The 7,475-nt window shown below is 41.6% G+C and overlaps 1 non-coding gene across 1 annotated transcript; it reads right to left on the reverse strand.

Annotated features, from left to right (window-relative positions):
* Window positions 1-5,500: 5,500 nt before the first annotated feature.
* LOC145580339 (small nucleolar RNA R71) lies at window positions 5,501-5,606 on the reverse strand. The gene has a single exon (XR_014099404.1). It is a non-coding gene; the product is annotated as a small nucleolar RNA R71 (small nucleolar RNA).
* Window positions 5,607-7,475: the final 1,869 nt, after the last annotated feature.

The following is a 7,475-nucleotide window of genomic DNA, read 5'->3' on the forward strand; positions in this document are numbered from 1 at the left end:
GGCAAATGGCTTCCTGATAGGACAGGAGGCAAATAACCGCCTGGGGGTAGGAGGTAAATGGCCGCCTGACAGGACAGGAGGCAAATGGCCGCCTGACATTTCATAGGGTAGGAGGCAAATGACCGCCTGATAAGACAGGAGGCAAATGACCGCCTGATAAGACAGGAGGCAAATAGCTGCCTGGGGGCAAGAGGCAAATGACCGCCTGATAGGATAGGAGGTAAATGGCCGCTTGACATTTCATAGCATAGGAGGCAAATGACCGTTTGATAAGATGGCCGGCTGACAGGACAAAAGGCAAATGGCCGCATGGGGTGTTTGTAATCCAATTATACTTTCAATGTCCTTTTACCCATTGGGTGGGCTTGTATAATTTCGGAGGGTAATCTAGGTTAGAACTTCGGTCGGTCACCGGTTGATGTCTTTTAGACATCCAGTTCCCGTATACTTAGTCGTTCTTTAGATTACCCAGGCCAGGCGGCTATGAGTTGACCAACTCGGTTGTTCAATCTTTGCCGCCTGCATGTGTTTTTAGAGCAAACGATAGAATGCCCTCTGCGACGATAACACCTGGAGGGGCGTCGCCGGACGCCTTACTCATGTTGGAGCAGACGAATTTATAAAATATATTACCATCCGACCATTGGCCTCATGTCTTTTTAAGACGGTTGTATAGCCACTAAGTTTTTAACTTAGTTTATTATCCGGCCATTGGCCTCATGTCACTTGGACATTAGTTTAGCTACTAAGTGTTTAACTTAGTTTATTATCCGGCCATTGGCCTTACGTCACTTGGACGTTAGTTTATTAGCTACTAAGTTTTTAACTTAGTTTATTCAATTAATGAATCAATAATAATAATAATAATAATAATAATAATAATAATATTAATAATTATAAGTTATTATTTTCTTAAAGAATAATGATTATCATTCAAATGATTCTTATGCCAAGGTCAGACGGTACCTTTTAATGGAGGATTTTCATCAATAAGTTAGACGGCATTGATATGCCCCTTGCTTGATTCATGAGAATGATCTGAGCTCTTCAAATGGTGACAAGCGGCTATGAGATGTCAAGCAATTTAAGCTCGAGAAATGGGCTTGCTCTCCGATTACACAGACGGCTTTTTTATGCCGCTTGTACCAAAGCTAAGCCCCGGCATTTAGAGTACTTCTAGTATGGCACGCGGCTACTCTCACAAGGTGAGTTAGCTTACTCATCCTTCATGGTCATCCGGCCATCACATGCTGGTTGACCCCATTGACAAATATATCTATTAAAATATGATAGTACCCTACCTGACGTAGCAGGACGCGAGGCAAGGCTTATCTGCTCGGGATAGACAGCTTTTTACCCTTGCGCCCTGTGAAAAGGTTGGTGCCCGGAAAAAGACAAGCGTGTAAACGCGTTGATCCGGGGTATAAAAGGTCCAACTCGCTGTAACCACATCATCATTCCACCTCGCTTGATGCCGCTTGCAAAAACTTGCAACCGGCTTGCTTTCCTTTGGTCGTTCATCCCAATTAACCCATGCTCATAATAGCTTCTTGGTATTAGATGGCCATGGAAGAGCTTTAGCTTAATCGTAATAATGATAGACATCATTATAGCGCTTGCATGGGCTTTAATGCCGTCTGTCTGGTGTCATAGCAGATTGAGTCCAAGAACTCAAGTGGTTATATAATAATACCATAGTACTCATGATAATTCTTCATGCTAGAAGCCATACAGTATTATGGGCCGCCTATTCTTGTGCTCATATTTACACGGTGAGCTTTCAAGATGTCACCCGGCATAGGTTCCGTCTCGATTGTTGCTTTTAAACTATCATTGGCCGGCGATGAGGAGCTCGGCATTCAGCCGTTTGGGTGGATGTAAGCCAACATTTTCGAAACTTCATATTGACAGATGGCCATGGGAGGCCAAGTAACTAAGCTCTAGTAATCAAGTTGCTTCCAAGGTACATAGACGGCATGATACTGCCAAGCAGCCGCTAGCTCATCTCACGCAAGGTAAGAAGACTTGGGTTCCATGGTAATGTGGCCAAATTGTATGCCATGCTTACTCCTTCGACTCGGCATTAGAGCCGCTTGTATATAGAGCTGGAGCTTGCATAGCCACAGCCGCATATATACTTGAGTAATATGTAATTGCCGCATGCTTTCTCCCTTTTAAAGCAGCCCGTCATCAAGCTCAATGAGCCAAGGACACATCCGGACTTAATGAAGAACAAAACAGCCGTTTGCAGCCCCTTTGAGGATGAACCTAGCAGCCCCTAGAGTCGGCTTTGATTAATGAACAAAGCAGTCCTGCAGGCGGCCTCAATTTGAGAGCATAGCTGCCCCTACAGCCGGCCTCAATTTGAGAGCACAGCTGCCCCTACAGCCGGCGATGAGGTTGAAAGAAGCAACCATGCCGCCTGACTAGTTAAACAATCAAACTTTTCGACGGATAATCGGCAACCAGTACCTGACTTATTAACGCAAGAATAAGTAGTGCCGCCCGAGTGCTCTTATGTAAAATATGATGGCAGCCGGCTGGGCATACTCAAGCTTTTGGACAGATAGCCGGCAATGGGTACCCAGCCATTGTGTGCTTAATCATACGGGCCACCTGACTAATCAAACAATCAAGCTTTTTTTTTTTATTTTTTTTATTTTTTACAATCACAGTAATGATAATGTTGTCTTGAACAACTCTCATGCGGCCTACCAGGTAGACGAGCGTAGCCTTTCTTAAGAGCTTCACACCCTCGTTAACCGAATGTAGGAAGTGCGTGAGTACACTCTAGCCGCTTGTATATGTGGAGTTAGAGGCTTTGTTCATATCGACCTCCGGCACATAATTTCCGCTTGTGATAGCGGGGTTGGAGGCTTGCTAGTTGCTCTGATCTTGAGAGACACTCAACATTTTTGCCGTCTTGCTATATTGTGAGCTAAACACTTGATGCCGTCTAACTTCATTAATTAAAATGCTCAAGCTTGACATTTTAATTTAATTATTGCTCACATGGAGCTCGCAGCTTCCCTCAAATGGAGATTTAACGTATGTCATATCAAAGAAATATTGGAGTAGCTTTATAATGCCTGCCACCCGGACAGTGTATGGCTTGACTTATTTACACACAACCGGCGTTCTTGATATGTTGGTACACCAAATCACAATCTCCGGATGCTAATAAATCAACAACCGCTTTCGAACAAGAAATTGAGGCAGTATGCTTTAACAAGCTTTAATGATCATTCGGTTATCCACTTATCCTCAAGCGGAGACCTTGGTTTTGCTGTCTAAACACGAGCTCTCGGCATAACACTCAGCATCTTGGTCGGATCGGATGCCTTGCTCAACATCTCAACCTCTCGGCTTTTAAGCTAAGAGTCGATCATGTATAATGCCGCTTGTAGGGGTTAATTCTCATGCAAGAGATGGCTTTACATGCGCTGCTCTTCTTCAAACTAACATGTTCGGCTGCCGGCTAGTCATAACTGCCGTCTGCTTCATGCTCATATAAGTTGAGTCGTTTGCTTGTCGTCAGACGGTCTTAACTGCCATGCTAAGCCTATCATGATGTCAAGCTTGTACTCTAGATAAAAATAGAAGATATTCTTCTTAATGGGCTAAGCTTTCTTGTTATTAGCCAATCATGGTGGAGCTTTAGCTTATTCTTACCACTATAAAAGTAAGACTTTTACAATTATTATATAAGTAATATAAATGTATAATAGTGCTTGAGTGGGCTTGTACTCATGCGGCACCTTTTTGTTTTCATGCAAAATAATAGTGTCGGCTAGCTCATTACACATACCAAACCACTTGGCAGTTGCATTAATGCCGCTTGTGTGTTTGTATGCAAGATGGCTTGCTGTCAACAACTTAGGAGAGTGAAAGTAGCCGTATGTGGCTGGCTGAAGGTATATAATATTGAAGTTGGCAAATTTGGCCGGCTCACTATTTCATCATTATATATATATATATATATATATATATATATATATATATATATATATATATATATATATATATATTATCATTGCCCATCCTAGGAGGATCAAACGACATTTTTTGCCGTCTAACCTTCCTTGCGACAATAATAAAATGCATGACTTAGTCTGATAATTTTCTTGACTATCTGACTCTCGACATTCGGCCTCATGACGCCTGGTGTACTTGACATATGACGCCTACTACCTCCTACAGGAGGCTCTCCCTCTTGAGTCAGTGATCTACCACTGTTGTGCCATTACAAATGTGTCTCCCCACAGATGGCGTCAAATGTTTTAGGGTTTTTTTTACGTACCCGAGTGGAGGGCGTGTACGTCTCGCGGGAGACAGATCCGCAATGCAACACTCGAACGACTTGGTCACCTGCAAAATAACGGACCCCCGGGGGCCGGTGGTTTGCCTCCGACGATCAAGTTAGTGACCGAAATAATGTATTTTAGAGAGAGAAAGTAGAGAGAAGGGAGAGTAATTGTGGGGGGGGGGCATTGCCCTTGGAGAGAGAATTGGATCCCTTGAACTGATGTAAATGATCAATATTTATAGAGCATTGGGACATGTGCCTTTTAGGTTATTTAATATTAGTAGATTGACTTCCCACCGTTTTACGGTTTCTAGGGTTGTGGGCTTAGAGCTCATTTTCACCCTTCTATCATTGAGTGATACGTGTCATGCTCTAATTGGCTCATTGAGCGATGAGCTTGAGGACACGTGTCGCGGTGGCATTGGTCCACATATATAGGGTATTTTTACCCTAAACAGGTTGAGTGTTTATAAATTTTGTTTGGCTCTAGGGGAGGGTAGAAAACGACCTACATTTTCCCTACGTCAAAAATGGCGTCGTTGTCGGGGAATGATATTGGTGCTTTGTTATAGTTGTTGAGTCTATTTCATCCTTAATTGAAAATACAAAAAGATTTTTCTTTTAGGCTACACTTGTAGCCGTTCTACTAATCATTTCTTTGGAGATTGTATGCATAGAGCACGTGGTCATTCACTGGTGCCATTTGATCCGGAGATTGAGAGAACTATTGCAAGGATAAGGGTTGTTAGACGATCTTTGAGCCCTTGCACTTCAAGTGAAGAAGAACCACAACAAGAGGAACAAGCAAGAATGGGAGAAAATCCAAGGGTGGCGTTGAAAGAATTGGGGATTCCCGGTGCATATAGATTTGAGAGTAGGATTGCTCCACCTACAACACCAGTGAATAACTTTGAAATAAGGCCGGCAATAATCACTTTGATAGAGATGCGACAATTTAGTGGGGCCAAGCATGAAAGCCCGTTAAATCATCTCAAGGAGTTCGAAAAATATGCAACACTATCAAGGTGAATGGAATTTCCCAAGAATTCATCCGCCTCAAGCTTTTCCCCTTTTCCCTCATAGGGCATGCCTTGTAATGGCTAGACAAGAAGGTTAAGCCGAATTCTCTAAGGACATGGGACGAAGTGACCAAGGAATTTCTATCCCGTTCCTATCCACAAAAGAAAATGGTAGAGGCTAGAGTTTTGATTCAAGGTTTCAAGCAAAAGCCTAGTGGGAGCCTCTATGAAGCATGGGAGAGATACAAAGAGTATCAAAGAGAATGTCCTCACCACGGAATTCCTACTTACCAAATTATTCAAATTTTCTATAAAGGCCTTAGTCCTCAAGGAAAGTCATGTCTAGATGGAGGAGCTGGAGGTCCCATCATGAATAAAACGGAAGAGGAAGTGGTAGACATAATTGAAGATGTAGTGAGGTACTATAGAGATTGGCAAGATGGAGAAAGGGAGTCAACTAGCAAGAGTAGCTCTTCGGTGTGCTCGGCTGATCATCTAAATGCAATCAACAATCTATCCAACTTGACCAAATGACTTGACTAAGCTTGACTTGACATGACATGACATTTGTATGACTTGTGACAGTGTGTGTATAGTTTGAGTGTGTGCAAACACAAGAAAATGAAAATGCAAAAGCAAAAATTTCTGTCATTTTTTGTCATGAGTGGAGAGTACCGACTTTCTCCAAAAAAAGAAAGACGTGAAAAATGAAGTGAGAGTTTTGAACTTTCCTCGATAAAGATTTTGAAGAAGTTTTTGAACTTCCCCAAAAGAAGAAAGATGAAAAAAGGAAAAGATTTTTGAACTTTCTCGCTGAGAAAATTTTGAAAAAGTTGTTGAAAAGGGAAAAAGTTTTGAACTTTCTCGTTAAGCAAAGCGAAATGAATCGCATGGATTTTCTTCTAGTCAAATTGAATTGCTCGTCTTGAAAATAATTTATGCATGATGAATGTTCCTAGGCTAAAAGGCTAAGGACAATTACATCATGTGACATGATTCACGAATGCACTTAGGCCGTGAAGCTAAGCGCAGTAGTTGGTTGACAATGTATGTTGCTTAGGTCAGGAAACTAAGCATAATACGTAGTGTGTGAAAAACAAATAAACCATCTTGAAAGTTTCTTAGGTCTGGAAGCTAAGCACGTATACAATGGTGATTGCTGAGTATTTCTTAGGCTAGGGAGCTAAGCGTCACATAGTGTATGAAGAACAATCTTGATGAATGTTACTTAAGTCTGGAAGCTAAGCATGTATATAGATGAAGTGATTGGTGAGTATTGCATAATGAACGTAGCTTAGGTCAAGGAGCTAAGCACGATATGCTTTGTATAATCACAGATCTTTAATATATAAATTTTGCTAAGCACGTTAAACGATGCATGAAACAATGAATATTGCTCAGGTCAGGAAGCTAAGCAAGTATACAATGTTTCTTTTAATGAATGTTGTTTTGAAACAAGATTTCATGATACAGGGTTCCTAAGGGAAGGAGGATATGACTATGTGTGAGAAAAGTTGTGAATGTGATAATAAGGCTGGCTGCAAAGGTTATGGTGATGGAAAGAGATGTGAAAAGAGTTAAGATAGTGTCTCTTTAGGCTGGGTAGGTAAGTGATGTGGGTTCAAGCCCCTGAGTATAGCTCTAGAGGATAGGGATAAACATTGGATGTTCTTTGACTCGGTCATTATGAATGTGGCCGCACCTCGCACATCGATGTGAGGTAATTGCCTACGTATCCGTTAGGAATCAGGCCGAACGTAGCTCTAATCGAACTTTACACAAGTGTATGTACACCTCAAGAGGTCTTTAGAGGGTTGTACTGTGGTTAAGGCTGATGGTTTAAGGAAGAAAGGGTAAAAGGCTCAAGACCCGAGAGAAGCCCTCCCAAGATATATAATTGTGTACTTGAGATTTGAACTTGTAAGTTTTAGTTTTCACATTTTTTTTTTGCTTTGAATTTTTGTTCTTTTTTCATTTTTTCTTTTTCATTCTTTTGAACCAATATGGAAATCTTGGATCATGTGGTCCATCACTCACTTAGCATTCATGTTTCTCAGGCACGGTACCAAACACTCAATGAGAGACGCAATTCAAGATGTGTTCATATTAAAGACATTGGAACACTTGCCCTTAGACATTGTTTTATTTTT

This window comes from Chenopodium album, chromosome 14, assembly GCF_948465745.1.
Source record: "Chenopodium album chromosome 14, dcCheAlbu1.1, whole genome shotgun sequence".
In the NCBI taxonomy this organism is placed as follows: domain Eukaryota; kingdom Viridiplantae; phylum Streptophyta; class Magnoliopsida; order Caryophyllales; family Amaranthaceae; genus Chenopodium; species Chenopodium album.